Source organism: Lissotriton helveticus (genome assembly GCF_964261635.1).
Source record: "Lissotriton helveticus chromosome 1_1 unlocalized genomic scaffold, aLisHel1.1 SUPER_1_unloc_27, whole genome shotgun sequence".
Classification (NCBI taxonomy): Eukaryota; Metazoa; Chordata; class Amphibia; order Caudata; family Salamandridae; genus Lissotriton; species Lissotriton helveticus.
In genome coordinates this window covers 1,170,192-1,194,818 of record NW_027611667.1, presented here as the reverse complement: position 1 = coordinate 1,194,818, position 24,627 = coordinate 1,170,192, and positions in this window count along the sequence as shown.

Below are 24,627 nucleotides of genomic sequence, written 5' to 3'. Positions count from 1 at the left end.
CCACAGGAAGTGGGTGCACAGGGTCGAAGTGGCGTCGGGTTCTGACACGCAGGTTCTTGGCGCTTGAAGCTGAAGATGCTGCAGGCGATGTGAAGGAAAAGTGTCCGGTGGATCCAAGGGTGGATCTGAAGTGGTGAAGACCTGAAAGCAGAGGGGACAGTGTTCAAAGTCACTGACCAGTGACCACCGTGGAACCAGATTGGAACCAGGCAAAGTCGGGTGCAAACAGGTGATGAGGTGTTGCTTCTCTCTGCAGCTACGTGGACACGAAGAGGTCAAGGACGTCCAGGAGTCGATCACGAGCTGTCCCTTAAAGGCTCTAGCTGATGGCGGTGTCGGCAACTCGATTGAAGCAAACAAGCCTTGGCTAATGCAAGCCACGGGGAAAGTGAAAAAGGCTTATTAGTCGGACCAGCAAGGTCAGAGCGGGTACTCCTTTCTACAGGAGCGAGGGCAGGTCTGGAGCAACCAGACCCACAGTGTAAATCGTAGATTTCATCGCCAAGATGGCCGCTGACCACGTGACAAGCGGCCGGGATGGCGAGTCGAGTGGCACAAAGCAAAAGGGCCCCACGCAGATCGTGGAGATGCTGGAGGGCTGATCTTTGGTGCAAATGCTGCTCGATTGTGGGGCTTCTTAAACCCTAAAGCACAGAGTCGAGGGTGCCTCGGGTGCTGCGCAGTCAGCGTCTCGGGGGTCTTTCAAGATGTCCGCTCCCACGTCTCTCGGTGCCTCCACGGGTCCCTTCCTTGCAGGGACTGTGGATTGGGCTGGGAGAAGTCTGGGAAGCTGGGTCTTGTGAGGCTCTGCACTCGGGCTCCGGCGGGAGGCGGCGGCAAAGCAGACGTCGAGGTGCTGGGTGGTGCCTGTGTTCACAGGGTGGCCCCTCCTAGGCCACAAGGGAGATGCTCTTCAGTCTTCTGTTCATCAGAATGTCGAAGTCCAGTCGTCTTCTTAGTTTAAAGGTGATTTCAGGATGATCTGCTGTGCTAGGGCACTGCTCCCACTCTTATTCCAATCTGAGGGGTGGATCTCCTGCTAGGTCCCTCCCTATGGGTGGGACCAGGAAGGGGGGTGGTTACACCCCCTTTCCTTTGTCCAGGTCTCACTGGAGCTGGGGCTGGGCTGCCCCAGAACCGGTTTGACCGGATTATGCAAGGGGAAGCCTTGTGCTCCCCAGGCACTGTCTGGTTTCTTTCAAACCTCCCTGCTACAATACACTATCTCCTGTCTGGAGGGCGGTGACACCCTCCTGTGACAGGAAACCCTTTGTCCAGGACCCCTTTGGCTGAGTTTCGGTCAGCTCCAGGGGTCCAGACATTTGTCTGTGGCAGAGGCATCCATTTTGTGGATCTTAAGGTCTTTGGAGAAATCAACCGCATTAAAGTAAAGTAACATGTCTTACCCCTCTAGAGGGGTGGAATGCCATCCCCGTCGCCAGAACTGGCGAGGGGATGGTATTCCAAATCGTATGACACCTTACACGACATGTTTTGATAAAGCCAAACCAAAGTTGCTAAATAACCGCGAGGATTATAAGGCACTTAATAGTATATGGTATGGCATTATCCTGAAACAGCTTAGGGACTTGTTCCCGACAGCTGCAGACAGGCTCAGCTCATGCTAGAGCTCCATCTCACATTAAACCACGCACTCTGCCTCCAGGATTGATGAGGCCTTCCATAGGAGTGGCTCACAGGTTAATATGTGTCCAGATATAGGTTTAGATATAGGTATACTATATCTAAGCAAGGGGTGATTACACCACCTTACCCCAGCTGAGTGATCAGCCAGTTGTGTCAATTTAAGAACCAGCCAGGGGTGGCAAAAGATATGCTGCAGCCCCTGGTAGGCCTTGGTGGCTCCTATGCCCTGGGCACCTATAGTGCATTATACAGGGGCTGACAAGGAGTCCATTTCCAATGGTGGTATGTACCTAGGGTACATGGAATCCATTTTACAGAGAGAGCAGATGGCCTGGGGCCCTGATTAGCAGGGAACCAGGTCAACTAAGTCAAAAAACCAGCTAAACACAGGCAAAAAATCTGGGGTAACCATAGTCAGGTAGCCACCTTCCTACAGTTGCCCACTGCAGTAAGCCCCAGTAACCTGGGCAAATACAGACAGACTCCCTTAATTAATGAGAAACTGGCTCAAGCTTACAGGGACACATGTGCCAGTGTCACAATGGTGACACCTGACTTTGTGGACCCTGGACAGATTGTACTAGGTGAGAGCTACCTAGTAACCAATGCAAGCAACTCCACTACTTCCCATAGTGTGGCAGTTGTGAACTTCTCCTGGGGAGGGGTTGATGGCCTAAAGAAGGTTGTGGTGAGTGCAGACCTACCAGTAGACTGTCTGTTAGGCAATGACCTTGAAAGCTCAGCATGGTCAGAAGTGGAGTACAGGACTCATGCAGAAATGCTAGGGATTTCAGAGCATGTCCTTGCCATGACAAGGGCTCAGGCTAAGAAGTGCCTTCCTGAACCAGTGGTGGATCTTGAAACAATAGACCAGCCACAACCCAAGAGAAGGAGCAAGAGAGGAAAGGCTCAGCCTTCCACCTTGCCCCAGGTTGAGGATCAGGTTTCAGAGGAAACTGATTCTGCAGTCCAAGAGGAGACTGTCTCTGAGGAGCTTGAACCTGACCAGGTTGAGTTTCTGGGGACAGAGGGACCCTCAAGGGCAGACCTGAGGCAGGCTCAATTAGATTGCCCTTCCCTTGAACCCCTCAGACAGCAGGCTGCTGCTGAGGCTGCTGGGGATGCCCAAGGTACCCATACTGTGTATTGGGATGATGGACTCCTTTACTCAGAGGCTAGAGCCCCCAAGCCTGGCATGACCAGGAGGTTGGTTATACCTCTGCAGTTTAGGGGGTTCCTCCTTACCTTGGCCCATGATATTCCCCTTGCAGGACACTTAGGCCAGAACAAGACGTGGGACAGGCTTGTTTCACACTTTCACTGGCCTCACATGTCAGAGGATGTCAAGGAGTTTTGTCGCTCCTGTGTCACTTGCCAAGCCAGTGGTAAGTCAGGTGGCACAACAAAGGCCCCCCTAATACCACTACCTGTGGTGGGAGTTCCCTTTGAAAGAGTTGGAATTGATATTGTGGGTCCAATGGACCCCCAAACAGCATCTGGGAACAGATTCATACTGGTGGTAGTGGATCATGCCACCAGGTATCCAGAGGCTATTCCCCTAAGGACCACCACAGCCCCTGTGGTGGCAAAGGCTCTCATTGCAGTTTTCTCAAGAGTGGGCTTTCCTAAGGAGGTACTATCAGATAGAGGCACGAATTTTATGTCTAGCTATCTGAAAGCAATGTGGAAGGAATGTGGAGTAAACTATAAGTTTACCACCCCATATCATCCCCAATGCAATGGACTTGTGGAGAGATTTAACAAGACCCTAAAAGGCATGATAAAAGGATTACCAGAGAAGCTCAGGCGGAAATGGGACATTCTTTTACCCTGCCTGCTCTTTGCTTACAGAGAGGTCCCACAGAAGGGGGTTGGCTACAGCCCTTTTGAACTTTTGTTTGGCCACCCTGTGAGGGGTCCATTGTGTTTGGTGAAGGAAGGATGGGAGTTACCTCTCAAAAAGCCCAAACTAGACATAGTGGACTATGTACTTGGTCTCCGCTCCAGGATGGCTGAGTACATGGAAAGAGCATCCAAAAACCTGGAGGCCAGCCAAGAATTACAGAAAGCTTGGCATGACCAAAAGGCTGTGCTGGTAGAGTTCCAACCAGGACAGAAGGTGTGGGTACTGGAGCCAGTGGCTCCAGCAGCACTCCAAGACAAATGGAGTGGACCCTATCCTATTATTGAGAAGAAGGGGGAAGTCACCTACTTGGTGGACTTTGGAACACCCAGGAGCCCTCACAGGGTAATCCATGTGAATCGCTTGAAAGCATTTGTGGACAGGGAGGACATGAGCTTGCTCATGGCCACAGATGGGGAACAGGAGGAAGAGAGTGACCCTCTCCCAGACCTGCTTTCTCAGAACCCTGATGATGGTTCAGTGGATGGAGTAGCCTTGGCAGGCAGCCTCACTGACCAGCAACAGATGGACTGCAGACAAGTTTTGCAGGCCCACAGGCATTTGTTTTCACTCACACCCAGCCAGACTGACTGGTGTACCCATGTAGTGGACACTGGTGACAGTCTGCCTGTCAAGAATAAGATCTACAGGCAACCTGACCATGTCAGGGATTGCATCAAGGCTGAGGTGCAAAAGATGTTGTAGCTTGGAGTGATTGAGCCATCAGAGAGCCCATGGGCCAGCCCAGTAGTCCTGGTGCCAAAACCTCATACCCAAGATGGAAAGAGAGAAATGAGGTTTTGCGTGGATTACAGGGGTCTCAATGCTGTCACTAGGACAGATGCTCACCCCATTCCAAGAGCAGATGAGCTCATTGACAGATTGGCTTCTGCCAAGTTTCTGAGCACATTCGATCTGACAGCTGGCTACTGGCAAATCAGACTAGCTGAGGAGTCAAAAGCCAAAACAGCATTCTCTACCCCTAGTGGTCATTATCAGTTTGTGGTAATGCCCTTTGGTTTGAAGAATGCACCTGCCACTTTCCAAAGGTTGGTGAACCAAGTCCTTACTGGGTTGGATGACTTTTGCGCAGCATATCTAGATGATATTGCTGTCTTTAGCTCCACCTGGGAGGATCACCTGATCCACCTGAAGAAAGTTTTGGAGGCCCTGCAGAAGGCAGGTGTAGGAGAGTAGGGTCTGCTATCCTATGGTCACCCCAAATTTTTGCTTTTTGCTTCACTGGTTTTCGACTACTGAGGCTGTGGGCCTGCTGATCAGACCCCCAGCCTGCTGTTCTCTCACTAAATTACTGACACATGTGCTATAGGCACATACCAATTGGAAATGGACTCCTTGTCAGCCCCTGTATAATGCACTATAGGTGCCCAGGGCATAGGGGCCACCAAGGCCTACCAGGGGCTGCAGCCTATCTTTTGCCACCCCTGGCTGGTTCTTAAATTGACACAACTGGCTGATCACTCAGCTGGGGTAAGGTGGTGTACACACCCCTTGCTTAGATATAGTATACCTATGTCTAAACCTATATCTGGACACATGTAAACCTGTGAGCCACTCCTATGGAAGGCCTCATCAATCCTGGAGGCACAGTGCGTGGTTTTATGTGAGATGGAGCTCTAGCATGAGCTGAGCCTGTCTGCAGCTGTCGGGAACAACTCCCTAAGCTGTTTCAGGATAATGCCATACCATATACTCTTAAGTGCCTTATAATCCTCGCGGTTAAATAGCAACTTTGGTTTGGCTTTATCAAAACATGTCGTGTAAGGTGTCATACGATTTGGAATACCATCCCCTCACCAGTTCTGGCGACGGGGATGGCATTCCACCCCTCTAGAGGGGTAAGACATGTTACTTCACTTAAATGCGGTTGATTTCTCCAAAGACCTTAAGATCCACAAAATGGATGCCTCTGCCACAGACAAATGTCTGGACCCCTGGAGCTGACCGAAACTCAGTCAAGGGGGTCCTGGACAAAGGGTTTCCTGTCACAGGAGGGTGTCACCGCCCTCCAGACAGGAGATAGTGGATTGTAGCAGGGAGGTTTGAAAGAAACCAGACACTGCTTGGGGCGCACAAGGCTGCCCCTTGCATAATCCGGCCAAACCGGTTCTGGGGCACTCCAGCCCTCGTGCCAGGGCGGCCTGGATCAAAGGAAGGGGGTGTATCCACCCACTTCCTGGGTCCCACCCATAGGAGGGGACCTAGCAGGTAATCACGCCCCCCAGATTCGAATAAGAGTGGGAGCAGTGCCAATGCACATCAGATTTCCTGGAAGAAACATTTGAAACGAAATTCTGGACCCTTCGCCCTCCATCTCAACGTGGAAGCCCGAAGAATCTCCCTTGTGGTCAAGGAGTGACCACCCTGCAGCAGCAGGCACCATCCAGCCCTCGACGTCTACTTAGTTGCAGTTCCCGCTGGAACTCGAGCGACTGAGATTGACGAGATCAAGCCTGCCTGCCTTCTAACAGCCCGATCCACAGTCCCTGCAAAGCTGAGACCCGTGGAGGTGACCGGAAGCGTGGGGCACGCCATCTTGAATTGACCACGAGACGCTGACCGTGCAGCCCACGAGTGATCCTCGAAGCTGTGCACCGGGGTTTGAGAAGCCCCCACCCTGAGCTGCTCCTGAGCCGAAGTTCAGCCCTCCACACTCGACGAGTGCTGCGTGGGGCCCTTTGGCTCTTTTTGGCTCAACGCGTTGGCCCGGTCACTTGCCAGCTGGCTAGTGGTCCCTGTGCCGACGAAACGACTAAGAAGACTCGTGAATCTGGTTGCTCCAGATCCACACCAGCTCCCCTGAAAAGGAGCCCCGACTCTGACCTTCCTGGTCCGAGTGAGAAGCAATCTTCTGATCCCGCGTGGATCGCTCTTGCCAAGGCTTGTTTGCTCCAAACTTGAAGCCGACTGCACCGACGGTGAGAGCCTGCGTGGGACAGATCGTGACCTGCTCCTGGACATCGCATATGCCCCAGAGCCCACGTGACAGCGGAGAGAAGCTCCTCGACGACCACCTGATTGCGCCCGACATTGCCTGGTTCCGTCCTGGTTCCACCCTGGTCACTGCTGAGTGACCCAGACTCTGTCCCCTCTGCTTTCAGGTACTCTTCGACTTGAGTCCACCCTTGGACTCCACCGGACACTTCATCTTTAACCCGCCTGCAGCCCTTTCAGCTCCAAGCACCAAGAGCCTGCGTGTCAGAACCCGACGCCACTTCGACCCTGTGCACCCACTTCCTGTGGGTGAGGTAACTTTGCTCCGCCGGTGTTCCCACACTGGTGCACACCTCTAGGGTCTGTGTGTTAAGTTTTGTTCCTCTAGGTTCAGCGGAAGTGTCCTTTAACTTTAACTTTACAACTTTTACGCACCATTGGTTAACATTGGTGCGTGCGTGCGCTTCCCGCACCTCTCCCGAATCCCGAGGGCCATTCCCGACTTCAGCATTGCTTGTCCTGACTGCTCCCAGCGATTCCCTAGGCCCTAGGCCTAACCACTGCTCGAGTGGCCTCTCTTATACCACTTGTTTAGTATATGGTTTGAGTGGCCCCCTGCCCTCATCCATAATTGTGCAACTTTGTATGTTTAAACAGTGCTTTTGATTTAACGCTTGTGCCCCTTTATTCATAAAGAATACTGGGGATTGTTTTTAGTAATAAACACATATATTTTTATAATATATACTTGTGTGGTGTCCTTTCATTTGATATTACAGGATTGTATGTGGTAAAACAGCTCGCTTAACACGACCTCTTAAGTTAAGCCTTTAGGCTGCTTAGTCCATGCTACCCCTAGGATAGCTTGTCTAATAAGGTTGACTTACAACCAGACACCATAAGGGATTGTTTGGTCAGGTAGTAGGTGGTTCCAGAATTGGAAACATCCCCTACCAGGCCAACTTCTCACATTGGTGAGCAGCGGTGCGGATTTGAGCTTGCTGTTGTTTTACCATTGCAATCTTTGTATCAAATTGAAAGATCACATCAAGTACCTCTAGGTACATATAAAATCAAAAGCTTAGCATATTAAGTTCTACTGAACTTAGTAGTTGTAGGTTGAAGGGATTAGCACACCCTGACTACAACTCACTAGTAAGGTACAGTAGGAAAACACTTAGTGTAGGTAGGTGCATCACTTACACCACACTAGAGTCATGTCTGACACAGGAAAAGCCTCAGGGTCTGCTCCTGTGACAGTTGACCTTACCCAGGCAACTTCCAGCTATGACAAACTAACCCGAAGGGACTTGATTGCCTTGTGCAAATCAAGAGGGTTAAAAAGGGGCAGAAGTCCCACCTGCCAAATCCTGATAGACATCCTAGAACAGGATGACTTAGAGAAGGTGAATGGAATTCCCTTACAGTCAGGAAGTGGAGAGAAACCCCCTGTAACTGACACCCCTCAGGAGGAAGATGGAGAGGAGGGGGAGGAGGACCCAGATGTTGAGGACACCGAAGATCAGGATCAGAGGGGTAGCCAGGTCCTAGTTGCCAGGCTTAACCAGGCCAACTTAGACCTACTGGGAAATGGAGAGGGCCAGCACCTCCCCAGATCCCACAGTCTTATTCTCCCAGGCAACAGAAGAGTGAGATCTCCCTCAGGGGACTCTCATATTTCTAGTGCCTCCAGAGAATCTGAGAGAGGTATGACTGCCTCTCAAAAGACTGAGCATAGGGCCAGAATGAGGGCTGTCAGACTCCAAATAGAGAGGGAGGAGGTAGCCCTGGCTCAAGCTAAACTTACCTTGGCTCAAGCTAGATTTACCTTGGCAAGAGAGCAGAAATTAAGTGGCTTAGATGCCACTGGTGGCAGCAATTTTCCAAGAGAAAAAGACAGGGGCTATGACAATAGAAACCTGACAAAAATTGTGCCCCCCTTTAAAGAAGGGGATGACATCCACAAATGGATGACTGCTCTGGAGAGAGCCTGCATGGTACAGCAGGTTCCTCAAGATCAGTGGGCTGCAATTTTATGGTACTCCTTTTCTGAGAAAGGGAGGGACAGGCTCCTCACAGTTAGACCTGAGGATGACAAAAACGACTCTGTTTTGAAGAGTGCTCTTATTGAAGGGTTTGGCCTAACCACTGAGCAATACAGGTTGTTGTTCAGAGACACCCAAAAAGCACAGACTCAAGACTGGACTGATTTCGTTGAGTGTGCCACTAAGGCTTTGGAGGGTTGGTTGCAGGGAAGTAAAGTTTCAGACTATACAGGATTGTACAATCTTATAATGAGAGAACAGATCCTTAATAACTGTACAAACCAGCTGTTGCATCAATTCCTTATTGACTCTGATCTGACCTCTCCCCAAGAATTGGGAAAGAAGGCGGACAAATGGGTCAGAACAAGGATTAAGCAGAAACCCCAGAACCAAGGTGGTGACCAGAAGAAAACAGACCAGAAGGGTGGTAATCAGAAAGATAAAGAAAAAGACCAGAAGTCTTCAGGCCCCCAAACTAATAGTAAGGAGGGTGGTTCCCAAAATGGAAACAAGAAGAAGAAGAACAAAGGTCCAAAGACACCTTGGTGTAATACCTGCAAATCAGTTTCACACTGGGGCAGTGAATGCACCAAGGCAAATCCAGTCCCCACCACTCCAGCTCCTAAAGCAACTGCAACCCCAAGTACAGTAAGCAGTGGTGGAACACAGTCCAAGGGTGTAGCTGGGTTGACCCTGGGTATTGAAGTAGGATCTGGCCTAGTCAGAATCCCTACACAGGCAGTTCTCCTGTATGATGTGGACATTGAGTTTAAAGGTGATTTCAGGATGATCTGCTGTGCTAGGGCACTGCTCCCACTCTTATTCCAATCTGAGGGGTGGATCTCCTGCTAGGTCCCTCCCTATGGGTGGGACCAGGAAGGGGGGTGGTTACACCCCCTTTCCTTTGTCCAGGTCTCACTGGAGCTGGGGCTGGGCTGCCCCAGAACCGGTTTGACCGGATTATGCAAGGGGAAGCCTTGTGCTCCCCAGGCACTGTCTGGTTTCTTTCAAACCTCCCTGCTACAATACACTATCTCCTGTCTGGAGGGCGGTGACACCCTCCTGTGACAGGAAACCCTTTGTCCAGGACCCCTTTGGCTGAGTTTCGGTCAGCTCCAGGGGTCCAGACATTTGTCTGTGGCAGAGGCATCCATTTTGTGGATCTTAAGGTCTTTGGAGAAATCAACCGCATTAAAGTAAAGTAACATGTCTTACCCCTCTAGAGGGGTGGAATGCCATCCCCGTCGCCAGAACTGGCGAGGGGATGGTATTCCAAATCGTATGACACCTTACACGACATGTTTTGATAAAGCCAAACCAAAGTTGCTAAATAACCGCGAGGATTATAAGGCACTTAATAGTATATGGTATGGCATTATCCTGAAACAGCTTAGGGACTTGTTCCCGACAGCTGCAGACAGGCTCAGCTCATGCTAGAGCTCCATCTCACATTAAACCACGCACTCTGCCTCCAGGATTGATGAGGCCTTCCATAGGAGTGGCTCACAGGTTAATATGTGTCCAGATATAGGTTTAGATATAGGTATACTATATCTAAGCAAGGGGTGATTACACCACCTTACCCCAGCTGAGTGATCAGCCAGTTGTGTCAATTTAAGAACCAGCCAGGGGTGGCAAAAGATATGCTGCAGCCCCTGGTAGGCCTTGGTGGCTCCTATGCCCTGGGCACCTATAGTGCATTATACAGGGGCTGACAAGGAGTCCATTTCCAATGGTGGTATGTACCTAGGGTACATGGAATCCATTTTACAGAGAGAGCAGATGGCCTGGGGCCCTGATTAGCAGGGAACCAGGTCAACTAAGTCAAAAAACCAGCTAAACACAGGCAAAAAATCTGGGGTAACCATAGTCAGGTAGCCACCTTCCTACAGTTGCCCACTGCAGTAAGCCCCAGTAACCTGGGCAAATACAGACAGACTCCCTTAATTAATGAGAAACTGGCTCAAGCTTACAGGGACACATGTGCCAGTGTCACAATGGTGACACCTGACTTTGTGGACCCTGGACAGATTGTACTAGGTGAGAGCTACCTAGTAACCAATGCAAGCAACTCCACTACTTCCCATAGTGTGGCAGTTGTGAACTTCTCCTGGGGAGGGGTTGATGGCCTAAAGAAGGTTGTGGTGAGTGCAGACCTACCAGTAGACTGTCTGTTAGGAAATGACCTTGAAAGCTCAGCATGGTCAGAAGTGGAGTACAGGACTCATGCAGAAATGCTAGGGATTTCAGAGCATGTCCTTGCCATGACAAGGGCTCAGGCTAAGAAGTGCCTTCCTGAACCAGTGGTGGATCTTGAAACAATAGACCAGCCACAACCCAAGAGAAGGAGCAAGAGAGGAAAGGCTCAGCCTTCCACCTTGCCCCAGGTTGAGGATCAGGTTTCAGAGGAAACTGATTCTGCAGTCCAAGAGGAGACTGTCTCTGAGGAGCTTGAACCTGACCAGGTTGAGTTTCTGGGGACAGGGGGACCCTCAAGGGCAGACCTGAGGCAGGCTCAATTAGATTGCCCTTCCCTTGAACCCCTCAGACAGCAGGCTGCTGCTGAGGCTGCTGGGGATGCCCAAGGTACCCATACTGTGTATTGGGATGATGGACTCCTTTACTCAGAAGCTAGAGCCCCCAAGCCTGGCATGACCAGGAGGTTGGTTATACCTCTGCAGTTTAGGGGGTTCCTCCTTACCTTGGCCCATGATATTCCCCTTGCAGGACACTTAGGCCAGAACAAGACGTGGGACAGGCTTGTTTCACACTTTCACTGGCCTCACATGTCAGAGGATGTCAAGGACTTTTGTCGCTCCTGTGTCACTTGCCAAGCCAGTGGTAAGTCAGGTGGCACAACAAAGGCCCCCCTAATACCACTACCTGTGGTGGGAGTTCCCTTTGAAAGAGTTGGAATTGATATTGTGGGTCCAATGGACCCCCAAACAGCATCTGGGAACAGATTCATACTGGTGGTAGTGGATCATGCCACCAGGTATCCAGAGGCTATTCCCCTAAGGACCACCACAGCCCCTGTGGTGGCAAAGGCCCTCATTGCAGTTTTCTCAAGAGTGGGCTTTCCTAAGGAGGTACTATCAGATAGAGGCACGAATTTTATGTCTAGCTATCTAAAAGCAATGTGGAAGGAATGTGGAGTAAACTATAAGTTTACCACCCCATATCATCCACAATGCAATGGGCTTGTGGAGAGATTTAACAAGACCCTAAAAGGCATGATAAAAGGATTACCAGAGAAGCTCAGGCGGAAATGGGACATTCTTTTACCCTGCCTGCTCTTTGCTTACAGAGAGGTCCCACAGAAGGGGGTTGGCTACAGCCCTTTTGAACTTGTTGAACCTGTTTACAGACATGACAATAAGGCTTTTTCTCTGTTGAAGAAGTGTCTTGGGACCCACCCCCATTCTTGGAGTTTTGGGGCCCTGTGGAAGTCTTTTCTTTATTTTTATCCCCACCCTTATCTTGAGGCTTGGTAGACTCCTTCTTCTGGTTACTGTCCTGATTCTTATGCCGAATCCTGGTTCTGACCCACTTGTCTGCCTTCTTTCCCAATTCTTGGGGAGAGGTCAGATCAGAGTCCACCAGGTGCTGGTGTAAGAGCTGGTTCTGACAATTACTTAGGATCTGCTCCCTCATAATCAAATTATACAATCCTGTAAAGTCATGTTCTTTGCTGCCATGTAGCCAACCCTCCAGAGCCTTAGTTGCACAATCAACAAAATCAGTCCAGTCCTGAGTCTGTGTCTTCTGGGTGTCTCTAAACTTCAACCTGTACTGTTCAGTGGTTAAGCCAAACCCATCTATTAGGACACTCTTCAGGACTGTGAGAAGTTGGCCTGATAGGTGATGTTTCCAATTCTGGAACCACCGGTTATCAGACCAAACAATCCCTTATGGTGTCTGGTTGCAAGTCAACCTTATTAGACAAGCTATCCTAGGGTTAGCATGGACTAAGCAGCCTAAAGGCTTAACTTAAGAGGTCGTGTTAAGCGAGCTGTTTTACCACATACAATCCTGTAATATCAAATGAAAGGACACCACACAAGTATATATTATAAAAATATATGTATTTATTACTAAAAACAATCCCCAGTATTCTTTATGAATAAAGGGGCACAAGCGTTAAATCAAAAGCACAGTTTAAACATACAAAGTTGCCAATTATGGATGAGGGCGGGGGCCACTCAAACCATATACTAAACAAGTGGTATAAGAGATACCAATCGAACAGTGGTTAGGCCTAGGGCCTAGGGAATCGCTGGGAGCAGTCGGGACAAGCAGTGCTGAAGTCGGGAAAAGCCCGCGGGATTCGGGTGCAGTGCGGAAAGCGCACGCATGCACCAATGTTAACCATAGGTGCGTAAAAGTTGTAGAGTTAAAGTTTAAGGACACTTCCGCTGAACCTAGAGGAACAAAACTTAAGACACAGACCCTAGAGATGTGTACCAGTGTGGGAACACCGGCGGAGCAAAGTTACCTCACCCACAGGAAGCGGGTGCACAGGGTCGAAGTTGAGTCGGGTTTCGTCACGCAGGCTCTTGGTGCTTGAAGCTGAAAGGGCTGCAGGCGGGGTGAAAGAGAAGTGTCCGGTGGAGTCCAAGGGTGGACTCGAGTCGAAAAGTACCTGAAAGCAGAGGGGACAGAGTCTGGGTCACTCAGCAGTGACCAGGGTGGAACCAGGACGGAACCAGGCAATGTCGGGCGCAATCAGGTGGTCGTCGAGGAGCTTCTCTCCGCTGTCACGTGGGCTCTGGGGCATCTGCGACATCCAGGAGCGGGTCACGATCTGTCCCACGAGGGCTCTCACCGTCGGCGCAGTCGGCTTCAAGTTTGGAGCAAACAACACTTGGCAAGAGCAATCCACGCGGAACCGGGAGATTGCTTCTCACTCGAACCAGGAGGGTCAGAGTGGGGGCTCCTTTTCAGGGGAGCTGGTGCAGATCTGGTACAACCAGAGTTGCAGGTCGAATTTCAAAGTTCGTCGGTACAGGGGCCACTAGCCGGCTGGCAAGTGACCGGGCCAACGTGTTGAGCCAAATGGAGCAGAAGGGCCCCACGCAGCACTCGTCGAGTGTGGAGGGCTGAACTTCGGTGCAAGAGTGGCTCAGGGTTGGGGCTTCTGAAACCCCGGTGTACAGCTTCGAGGGTCACTCGTGGGCTGCACGGTCAGCGTCTTGTGGTCAATTCAAGATGGCATGCTCCACGCTTCTGGTTGCCTCCACGGGTCTCAGCTCTGCAGGGACTGTGGATCGGGCTGTTGGAAGGCAGGCAAGCTTGATCTCGTCGATCTCTGTCGCTTGAGTTCCGGCAGGAACTGCGACAAAGCAGACATCGATGGCTGGATGGTGCCTGTTTGCACAGGGTGGTCACTCCTTGACCACAAGGGAGATTCTTCAGTCTTCTACGTTGAGTAGGATGTCGAAGGGTCCAGAGTTTCGTTTCTTATGTTTCATCAGGAAATCTGAAGTGCATTGGCACTGCTCCCAGTCTTATACTAATTTTGGGGGCTGGATTACCTGCTAGGTCCCCTCCTATGGGTGGGACCCAGGAAGTGGGTGGATACACCCCCTTCCTTTGATCCAGGCCACCCTGGCATGAGGGCTGGAGTGCCCCAGAACCGGTTTGGCCTGATTATACAAGGGGCAGCCTTGTGCGCCCCAGGCAGTGTCTGGTTTCTTTCAGACCTCCCTGCTACAATCCACTATCTCCTGTCTGGAGGGTGGTAACACCCCCCTGCGACAGGAAACCCTTTGTCCAGGCCCCATTTGGCTGAGTTTCGGTCAGCTTCAGGGGGTCAGACTCTTGTCTGTGGCAGAGGCATCCATTTTGTGGATCTAAGGTCCTTTTAGAAATTAACCGCATTTAAGTGAAGTAACATGTCTTACCCCTCTAGAGGGGTGGAATGCTATCCCCATCGCCAGAACTGGCGAGGGGATAGTATTCCAAATCGTATTACACCTTACACGACATGTTTTGATAAAGCCAAACCAGAGTTGCTATATAACCGCAAGGATTATAATGCACTTAAGAGTATATGGTATGGCATTATCCTGAAACAGCTTAGGGAGTTGTTCCCGACAGCTGCAGACAGGCTCAGCTCATGCTAGAGCTCCATCTCACATTAAACCACGCACTCTGCCTCCAGGATTGATGAGGCCTTCCATAGGAGTGGCTCACAGGTTTATATGTGTCCAGATATAGGTTTAGATATAGGTATACTATATCTAAGTAAGGGGTGATTACACCACCTTACCCCAGCTGAGTGATCAGCCAGTTGTGTCAATTTAAGAACCAGCCAGGGGTGGCAAAATATATGCTGCAGCCCCTGGTAGGCCTTGGTGGCCCCTATGCCCTGGGCACCTATAGTGCATTATACAGGGGCTGACAAGGAGTCCATTTCCAATTGTGGTATGTACCTAGGGTACATGGAATCCATTTTACAGAGAGAGCAGATGGCCTGGGGCCCTGATTAGCAGGGAACCAGGTCAACTAAGTCAAAAAACCAGCTAAACACAGGCAAAAAATCTGGGGTAACCATAGTCAGGTAGCCACCTTCCTACAAGGACTTTGTAATTGTTTGCATCCTCATGTCTAACAGTGAGGAGCTTATCTCTCCCTTTCTCTGAAAAGGAGTACCATAAGATTGCTGCCCACTGTTCCTCAGGAACCTGCTGTACCATGCAGGCTCTCTTAAGAGCAGTTATCCACTTGTGGATGTCATCCCCTTCCTTGTAGGGGGGCACAATCTTTGTCAGGTTTCTACTATCATAGGACCTGGGTTTCTCTTTAGGAATATTGCTGCCACCAGTGGCATCTAAGCCACACAATTTTTGCTCTCTTGCCAAGGCAAGTCTAGCTTGAGCCAAGGCTACCTCCTCCCTCTCTATTTGGAGTTTGACAGCCCTCATTCTGGACCTATGCTCTATCTTCTGAGAGGCAGTCATACCTCTCTGAGATTCTCTTGAGGCACTAGAAATATGAGAGTCCCCTGAGGGAGATCTCACTCTTCTGTTGCCTGGGAGAATGATATGGTGGGATCTGGGGAGGTGCTGGCCCTCTCCATTTCCCAGTAGGTCTAAGTTGGCCTGGTTAAGCCTGGCAACTAGGACCTGGCTACCCCTCTGATCCTGATCTTCTGGGTCCTCTACATCTGAGTCCTCCTCCTCCTCTTCTTCCTCCTCTTCTCCTTCCTCCGGAGGGGTATCAGTTACAGGGGGGTTCACTCCATCTCCTGACTCTAAGGGAACTTCATTCGCCTTCTCTAAGTCATCCTGTTCTAGAATGGCTATCAGGATAGGACATGTGGGACTTCTGCCCCTTTTTAACCCTCTTGATATGCACAAGGAAATCAAGTCCTTTCGGGTTAATTTGTCATAGCTGGAAGTTGCCTTGGTAAGGTCAACTGTCACAGGAGCAGACCCTGAGGCTTTTCCTGTGTCAGACATGACTACTAGTGAGGTGTAAGTGGTGCACTTACCTACACTAAGTGTTTTCCTACTGTACCTTGCTAGTGAGTTGTAGTCAGGGTGTGCTAATCCCTTTAATCTACAACTACTAAGTTCAGTAGAACTTAAATATGCTAAGCTTTTGATTTATATGTACCTTGAGGTACTTGATGTGATCTTTCAATTTGATAAAAGATTGCAATGGTAAAACAACAGCAAGCTCAAATCCCACCGCTGCCACCAATGTGAGAAGTTGGCCTGATAGGTGATGTTTCCAATTCTGGAACCACCGGTTATCAGACCAAACAATCCCTTATGGTGTCTGGTTGTAAGTCAACCTTGTTAGACAAGCTATCCTAGGGGTAGCATGGACTAAGCAGCCTAAAGGCTTAACTTAAGAGGTCGTGTTAAGCGAGCTGTTTTACCACATACAATCCTGTAATATCAAATGAAAGGACACCACACAAGTATATATTATAAAAATATATGTATTTATTACTAAAAACAATCCCCAGTATTCTTTATGAATAAAGGGGCACAAGCGTTAAATCAAAAGCACAGTTTAAACATACAAAGTTGCACAATTATGGATGAGGGCGGGGGGCCACTCTAACCATATACTAAACAAGTGGTATAAGAGATACCAATCGAACAGTGGTTAGGCCTAGGGCCTAGGGAATCGCTGGGAGCAGTCGAGACAAGCAATGCTGAAGTCGGGAGAGGCCCACGGGATTCGGGAGCAGTGCGGAAAGCGCACGCGTGCACCAATGTTAACCAATGGTGCGTAAAAGTTGTAAAGTTAAAGTTTAAGGACACTTCCGCTGAACCTAGAGGAACAAAACTTAAGACACAGACCCTAGAGATGTGTACCAGTGTGGGAACACCGGCGGAGCAAAGTTACCTCACCCACAGGAAGCGGGTGCACAGGGTCGAAGTTGAGTCGGGTTTCGTCACGCAGGCTCTTGGTGCTTGGAGCTGAAAGGGCTGCAGGCGGGGTGAAAGAGAAGTGTCCGGTGGAGTCCAAGGGTGGACTCGAGTCGAAAAGTACCTGAAAGCAGAGGGGACAGAGTCTGGGTCACTCAGCAGTGACCAGGGTGGAACCAGGACGGAACCAGGCAATGTCGGGCGCAATCAGGTGGTCGTCGAGGAGCTTCTCTCCGCTGTCACGTGGGCTCTGGGGCATCTGCGACGTCCAGGAGCGGGTCACGATCTGTCCCACAAGGGCTCTCACCGTCGGCGCAGTCGGCTTCAAGTTTGGAGCAAACAACACTTGGCAAGAGCAATCCATGCAGAACCGGGAGATTGCTTCTCACTCGAACCAGGAGGGTCAGAGTGGGGGCTCCTTTTCAGGGGAGCTGGTGCAGATCTGGAGCAACCAGATTTGCAGGTCGAATTTCAAAGTTCGTCGGTACAGGGGCCACTAGCCGGCTGGCAAGTGACCGGGCCAACGCGTTGAGCCAAATGGAGCAGAAGGGCCCCACGCAGCACTCGTCGAGTGTGGAGGGCTGAACTTCAGTGCAAGAGTGGCTCAGGATTGGGGCTTATCAAACCCCGGTGTACAGCTTCGAGGGTCACTCACGGGCTGCACGGTCAGCGTCTCGTGGTCAATTAAAGATGGCGTGCTCCACGCTTCCGGTCGCCTCCACGGGTCTCTGCTCTGCAGGGACTGTGGATTGGGCTGTTGGAAGGCAGGCAAGCTTGATCTCGTCGATCTCTGTCGCGCGGGTTCCGGCGGGAACTGCGACAAAGCAGATGTCGATGGCTGGATGGTGCCTGTTTGCACAGGGTGGTCACTCCTTGACCACAAGGGAGATTCTTCAGTCTTCTACGTTGAGTAGGATGTCGAAGGGTCCAGAGTTTCGTTTCTTATGTTTCATCAGGAAATCTAAAGTGCATTGGCACTGCTCCCAGTCTTATACTAATTTGGGGGGCTGGATTACCTGCTAGGTCCCCTCCTATGGGTGGGACCCAGGAAGTGGGTGGATACACCCCCTTCCTTTGATCCAGGCCGCCCTGGCACGAGGGCTGGAGTGCCCCAGAACTGGTTTGACCGGATTATGCAAGGGGCAGCCTTGTGCGCCCCAAGCAGTGTCTGGTTTCTTTCAAACCTCCCTGCTACAATCCACTATCTCCTGTCTGGAGGGTGGTAACACCCCCCTGCGACAGGAAACCCTTTGTCCAGGCCCCATTTGGCTGAGTTTCGGTCAGCTGCAGGGGGTCAGACTCTTGTCTGTGGCAGAGGCATCCATTTTGTGGATCTAAGGTCCTTTTAGAAATTAACCGCATTTAAGTAAAGTAACATGTCTTACCCCTCTAGAGGGGTGGAATGCTATCCCCGTCGCCAGAACACCTTACACAACATGTTTTGATAAAGCCAAACCAGAGTTGCTATATAACCGCGAGGATTATAAGGCACTTAAGAGTATATGGTATGGCATTATCCTGAAACAGCTTAGGGAGTTGTTCCCGACAGCTGCAGACAGGCTCAGCTCATGCTAGAGCTCCATCTCACATTAAACCACGCACTCTGCCTCCAGGATTGATGAGGCCTTCCATAGGAGTGGCTCACAGGTTTATATGTGTCCAGATATAGGTTTAGATATAGGTATACTATATCTAAGTAAGGGGTGATTACACCACCTTACCCCAGCTGAGTGATCAGCCAGTTGTGTAAATTTAAGAACCAGCCAGGGGTGGCAAAAGATATGCTGCAGCCCCTGGTAGGCCTTGGTGGCTCCTATGCCCTGGGCACCTATAGTGCATTATACAGGGGCTGACAAGGAGTCCATTTTCAATTGTGGTATGTACCTAGGGTACATGGAATCCATTTTACAGAGAGAGCAGATGGCCTGGGGCCCTGATTAGCAGGGAACCAGGTCAACTAAGTCAAAAAACCAGCTAAACACAGGCAACAAATCTGGGGTAACCATAGTCAGGTAGCCACCTTCCTACAGTGTCTAGTGGGGAAGTACCACTTCTAGACATGGCTGTACGTGTGCTGTTATGTTATGTTATGTTGTTATGTTAAGTAGCTTTTATATAGCGTACGGCTACATCCAGCAATTTGGCCGCAACAGGGTCGTCCGCCGTGTCAAGGTGGAAGTTGAAATCACCGGCCACAACACAATGCTGTGTGGTCAGCGCCAGCTCAGAGACGGCTGTCTGCAGATCCTCCAAAAAGGAACCCACCGGGCCTGGTGGTCTATAAACCAACAACCCCTTCAAGGCCTGACCTGGGGACAGTCTGAGCGTGAAGGCGAGCGACTCGGCATTCCCAATGGAGTTCAGGGGAAGCACCGAGCAGGAGACGCTCTTTTTCACCACAACCGCCACTCCCCCTCCCCTGCCCTTAACTCTGTCCTGCCGGAAGATATTGTACGCAGGAGGAATGGCTGAGAAGACGTCCGGATTGGAAGCCTCTCCCAGCCAAGTTTCGGTCAGTAGCAAGCACAGGGGATTTTCCCTGACCAGAAGATCGTAAATGTGCAGGGCGTGGCGCCCTACCGACCTCGTGTTCAGCAGCAGGCAAAGATGCTTCACGCCAGCTGTTGCCGGGTGAGGAACCGTAGCGCAAATCCAGGAAGGCGTCCAACCACAGCCCGGACAGCGTCGTTTGCCCCTAAACCGCCCCGGGAAAATGGAGCGGCAAGAGCTAGAATGGCCCCGCATGTCCCGCAATGACGCAGAGGAATAGCAAATCATCTCAGCCAGAGTATTGCCGGACCGGGGTCCCCCGCCGCCCCGACGCCTCCGGGACGCTGACGGGCGCAGACGGGCAGGACTCCGGCACGACTCAGGCTAAGCGAGGGCGTCCACCTGCGCGTCACGCTGCGCGTGAGGGAGCGACTTTAAGTAGGCGCTCCAATCAAGCCTGAGCGTGCGAGTCCGCTCCAAGATGGCGGCCGCCGCTGGCTGAAGTAGCCCAAACAAAGATGGCGCCCAAAATGACCCCCAGGACCCGGACCCACCAAAGTGGTGGTGCTTGGCAGGCAGAAAATGCCGTTTTTAAGGTGCAGGTAAGGGGAGAAGGGGGCGCTGGCAGCAAGCAGGCAGGCTAAAATCAGGGAAGAATGAAACAGAAAAACGAACCCAAATGCAAAACAGGATGTTTTAAAAAGTACTCGGCGCTAGTAGCAGCGCGAGCGCGGCGAAGTGGTAGATGGTCTAACCAGCACCATGCTAGAGCCTGCCTTAAGTAGGCGCTCCAATCAAGCCTGAGCGTGCGAGTCCGCTCCAAGATGGCGGCCGCCGCTGGCTGAAGTAGCCCAAACAAAGATGGCGCCCAAAATGACCCCCAGGACCCGGACCCACCAAAGTGGTGGTGCTTGGCAGGCAGAAAATGCCGTTTTTAAGGTGCAGGTAAGGGGAGAAGGGGGCGCTGGCAGCAAGCAGGCAGGCTAAAATCAGGGAAGAATGAAACAGAAAAACGAACCCAAATGCAAAACAGGAAGTTTTAAAAAGTACTCGGCGCTAGTAGCAGCGCGAGCGCGGCGAAGTGGTAGATGGTCTAACCAGCACCACGCTAGAGCCCGCCTTAAGTAGGCGCTCCAATCAAGCCTGAGCGTGCGAGTCCGCTCCAAGATGGCGGCCGCCGCTGGCTGAAGTAGCCCAAACAAATATGGCGCCCAAAATGACCCCCAGGACCCGGACCCACCAAAGTGGTGGTGCTTGGCAGGCAGAAAATGCCGTTTTTAAGGTGCAGGTAAGGGGAGAAGGGGGCGCTGGCAGCAAGCAGGCAGGCTAAAATCAGGGAAGAATGAAACAGAAAAACGAACCCAAATGCAAAACAGGAAGTTTTAAAAAGTACTCGGCGCTAGTAGCAGCGCGAGCGCGGCGAAGTGGTAGATGGTCTAACCAGCACCACGCTAGAGCCCGCCTTCAGTAGGCGCTCCAATCAAGCCTGAGCGTGCGAGTCCGCTCCAAGATGGTGGCCGCCGCTGGCTGAAGTAGCCCAAACAAAGATGGCGCCCAAAATGACCCCCAGGACCCGGACCCACCAAAGTGGTGGTGCTTGGCAGGCAGAAAATGCCGTTTTTAAGGTGCAGGTAAGGGGAGAAGGGGGCGCTGGCAGCAAGCAGGCAGGCTAAAATCAGGGAAGAATGAAACAGAAAAACGAACCCAAATGCAAAACAGGAAGTTTTAAAAAGTACTCGGCGCTAGTAGTGTTGTATAGCTCCTATATATCCTTATATCGTGTTAAGTTAGCATAGGTACATTTCAGATTTAAACGCCATTTTTCCTTTCTTGCAACTTCTGCACACGACCCTTAATTGTTGACTTAGCTTTCAACCTAGTGGTTTGCCGTGGTGTATGTGAGAATAATATGTTATTGCTCTGATATCAGTCTTGTTTAATAAACCATGTCTGCACGGAGAGTGCTGAAGTTTCAGGAGCAACACGATATGGAATTGTTATGAGGTCTGATCTCCACGCCTTCATAGTCATAACACAAGTGCAGCCTTTGCCAACTTGGGATTGAGGCGGGATTGATATTGCTTTGCACGAGAATTGTTAACACACTTGATGCGGTGCACATGCAGAGAGAGCTGGTGTATGCTGATGTGATTCCTTCATGCTAGGACACTAAGGTATGGGCCCGCCCTAAAACAACCCAAAGAGACCTTCTTAGATAATAATATAATATATGTGTTAGGGAGGGTGAGATATAAGTGTTGTTAACTCTTATTCATTACAGCATGTTAACATGCTGTCACCATTCGCTTTTTATGTCTTAGTAACTATGCTGATAATTTTGCTACTGATAATAAGTATACTTGTATTATCAAAGATACTGCGCCTGAGAAGACGGCATTAGTAAATAAACATTTCAAATGCACATGTGTCTTCTTTACTCCATGTTCTGGTTTGTAATGATAATATAACGAAAGAGTGTTCATGAGTCCCACGTACCCTGAGGTACTGTAAGTTCATGTTCTGGTTTGTCTAAACATTGGGTGTTTGATATGTCCAATGAGACACTGTAGCTAGCTCGGTAAGGGGTGAGTTGGTTGCTAAGGTAAGTTTTGGGACACCCTAATTTGCCGAGGTTCCACTCCTCTGTGCACAGTTCTGTGTGAGTACAGAAACCCTGCAACATGGCGCCCAACGGTTTCGGTGGTCTTATATCATGACACTCGAGTAGTTTATCGTTCATGCCTTAACCCCTTCACATCCGTTTCCGGAAAACGGGGTGTTGGTGAAACCTACCTATTTTTTCAAGTAGGTCTTTATTCAAGCTTGATTCTTACTTAAACGGTTTCTTTGAATTACTACCCAGTTGTGCTACAAAGTATTCTTTGTGTTTTCTTGTTTCCAATTCTGTAATGGCGGCAGCGGTGGCTATTGCGCAGCATAGTCGCGTAGCGGTACGCAACCATCTTCAGACGTACCAAGTCCCAGTAGATGGGATGGCTGTGATTTTCGTGGTAAGTGCAGATCCGGCGTTTCCTTACGAGTTGTTTTACTCTTGGGTTACGTTTCCGGCTGTGGACGCTAATTCTGGTTTGTACCACTCCTACACCGCCTCGGATGTCCCGGCTGAATATACGCCATACAGGGCATTGGAAATACCTATTGATCATTGGCAGCATCGAGTTTGGTTTGATGGCGCCCTCCCCCACTCTTTGTCCCGTGCGAGGTTAGGTCCACTCTCAATTCCAGGTACTAATTGGCCTGCGCTGGGTGGCTTTACCCCGCACCCGAATCACGGGGCTTGTACCCTGGCAGAAATTCGCAGGCTGCATGTAGTTTCCATTTCCGTGATTCGTGCTTTAGTGCAATACATCGGTCGACATCTTCCTGGTGGTCCCCAGGGGGGTGCGGCCGCTCCCATGGAACGAGGCGGAATGCGTCTCAATCCTGTTATGGTAAATTCGGTTTTTGGTGCGCGTCCTGTTGACAACGATGACTTCCCATTCTGGCTAGCAGAGAAGTTTGATCAACTGGAAGCTGTTTTTCCGAATTCTACTCCTGCTGATAAACATAGAATGTTGACGATTACTCTCCCGAAGGATATTACTCCTGAACTTGCTGACTGTGACAGCTGGGGAAAAACATTTGCGGCAGTTTATACAAGGTGCTTCGGGCCCCCCGTCTATGACTGCCCTGCCTGAAATCGTTCGACGTGTTCAGAATGATCACGGTCCAGAGGCAGCGGTTGAATTGGGTATGCGCCTGTGTGGTTCTTTTGAGATTGTAAGTGATCTCATTCTCTCCAATGTTAAAGGAGATGCAGTTAACTTTCAGGTGTCGAATGCTTTGGCTGCTCTGCCCGATGCCGACAAACCCCGCCAGTTAGCAAAGATTGTGGTGGCCGCTTATAAAACGATTGGCCGCACAAGTAGAGGTCTGAAATATTTTCCAGTGAAGGAGAAAAAACAACCACAGGGGCAATCTGCAGTGACAGATGCCCAGCCAAAGTCCAAGAAACAAAATTGGCCTAAAAAACAGACACAGGGGAAGCAGACAATGCAGACTCAGGGTTCTTTTCCTGCAATACAAGCTCCTGCGCCATCCGAAAAAGTTTATGATTTGCGCGACCGCGCGATGATTAAATCACCTGATCGTTTTCAGGGTTCTGATCAACGCTCTCCTCGTTCCTTTCAGGACACATCGGCCCAGAAAACCGGTGGAGGAGGAGGGGGTGGACGTGGACGTGGTGGCCAACAAGGACGTGGTCAGTCCCGCCAGACGGACGGCGCAGTGAAGCAGGAGGATTCTACGCCTCGGCGTCCGCAGTTTGCGAGAAAGAAAGTCGCAGCCTTAACAGCGCATCGATATGCCACAGATAGTGAGAACGCGGCTTCGGAATCTGACGTGGGCTCTGACCTTGCTGGACAGCGCGGCGGAGATAACCATAGTCAGAGAGGCGCTGCGTCCACTACTGAGGGTGACAGCGACTGAAGTCTACGTTGTGATAGAAACAGCGGATACGAGACTTGCTCCCCCTGAAAGACTATATGAAATTGTCCTGTTAATTGAAGGTGACATACAGCGTACCGTTAAAGGTGTATTTTGGGAGAATCTGTCTTCTACATATGATATTTTACTTTCGGAGGCTGACTGGCCCCCACCTTTTGTGCTCGCGGCGCCGCGAGGGGAGGAGGTAATCCTACCCAGTTTCGCGAACACTGTCTCGAAAGAGCATGCGCAGCATTTTGCAGAAGAGTGGGCTCGGGCTCTCGCGCCGGCTCTGTACCGTAACCAATGTGGTTGGGATAAATTGTCGCCTTGCCACGAAATTCCGTTGCGGTCTCAGCCGCAGCCTCAACCTCAATATCCCATTCGGCGTGAAGCAAAATCTTCCGTCGCGGAAATCCTTGAACAATTGGAATATCAGGGAGTTATTGAAACGTGTGTGTCACCGATGAATAATCCCCTTTTTACTGTGAATAAACCTGACGGATCATATCGTTTGGTTTTGGATTACCGGCATTTGAACTCGCATTGCCGTAACTGTGCAGTACAGAATACCCACGGCTCTGCCCTAGTGGATAGTCTCGTGCGTAAGCGTTTCAAGACAACGCTTGACATATCCAATGGTTTTTATGCCCACAGATTGGACAGCTTTAGCTCCCAATGGACCAGTTTTACAAGCGCTGGAGTCCAAAAGCAA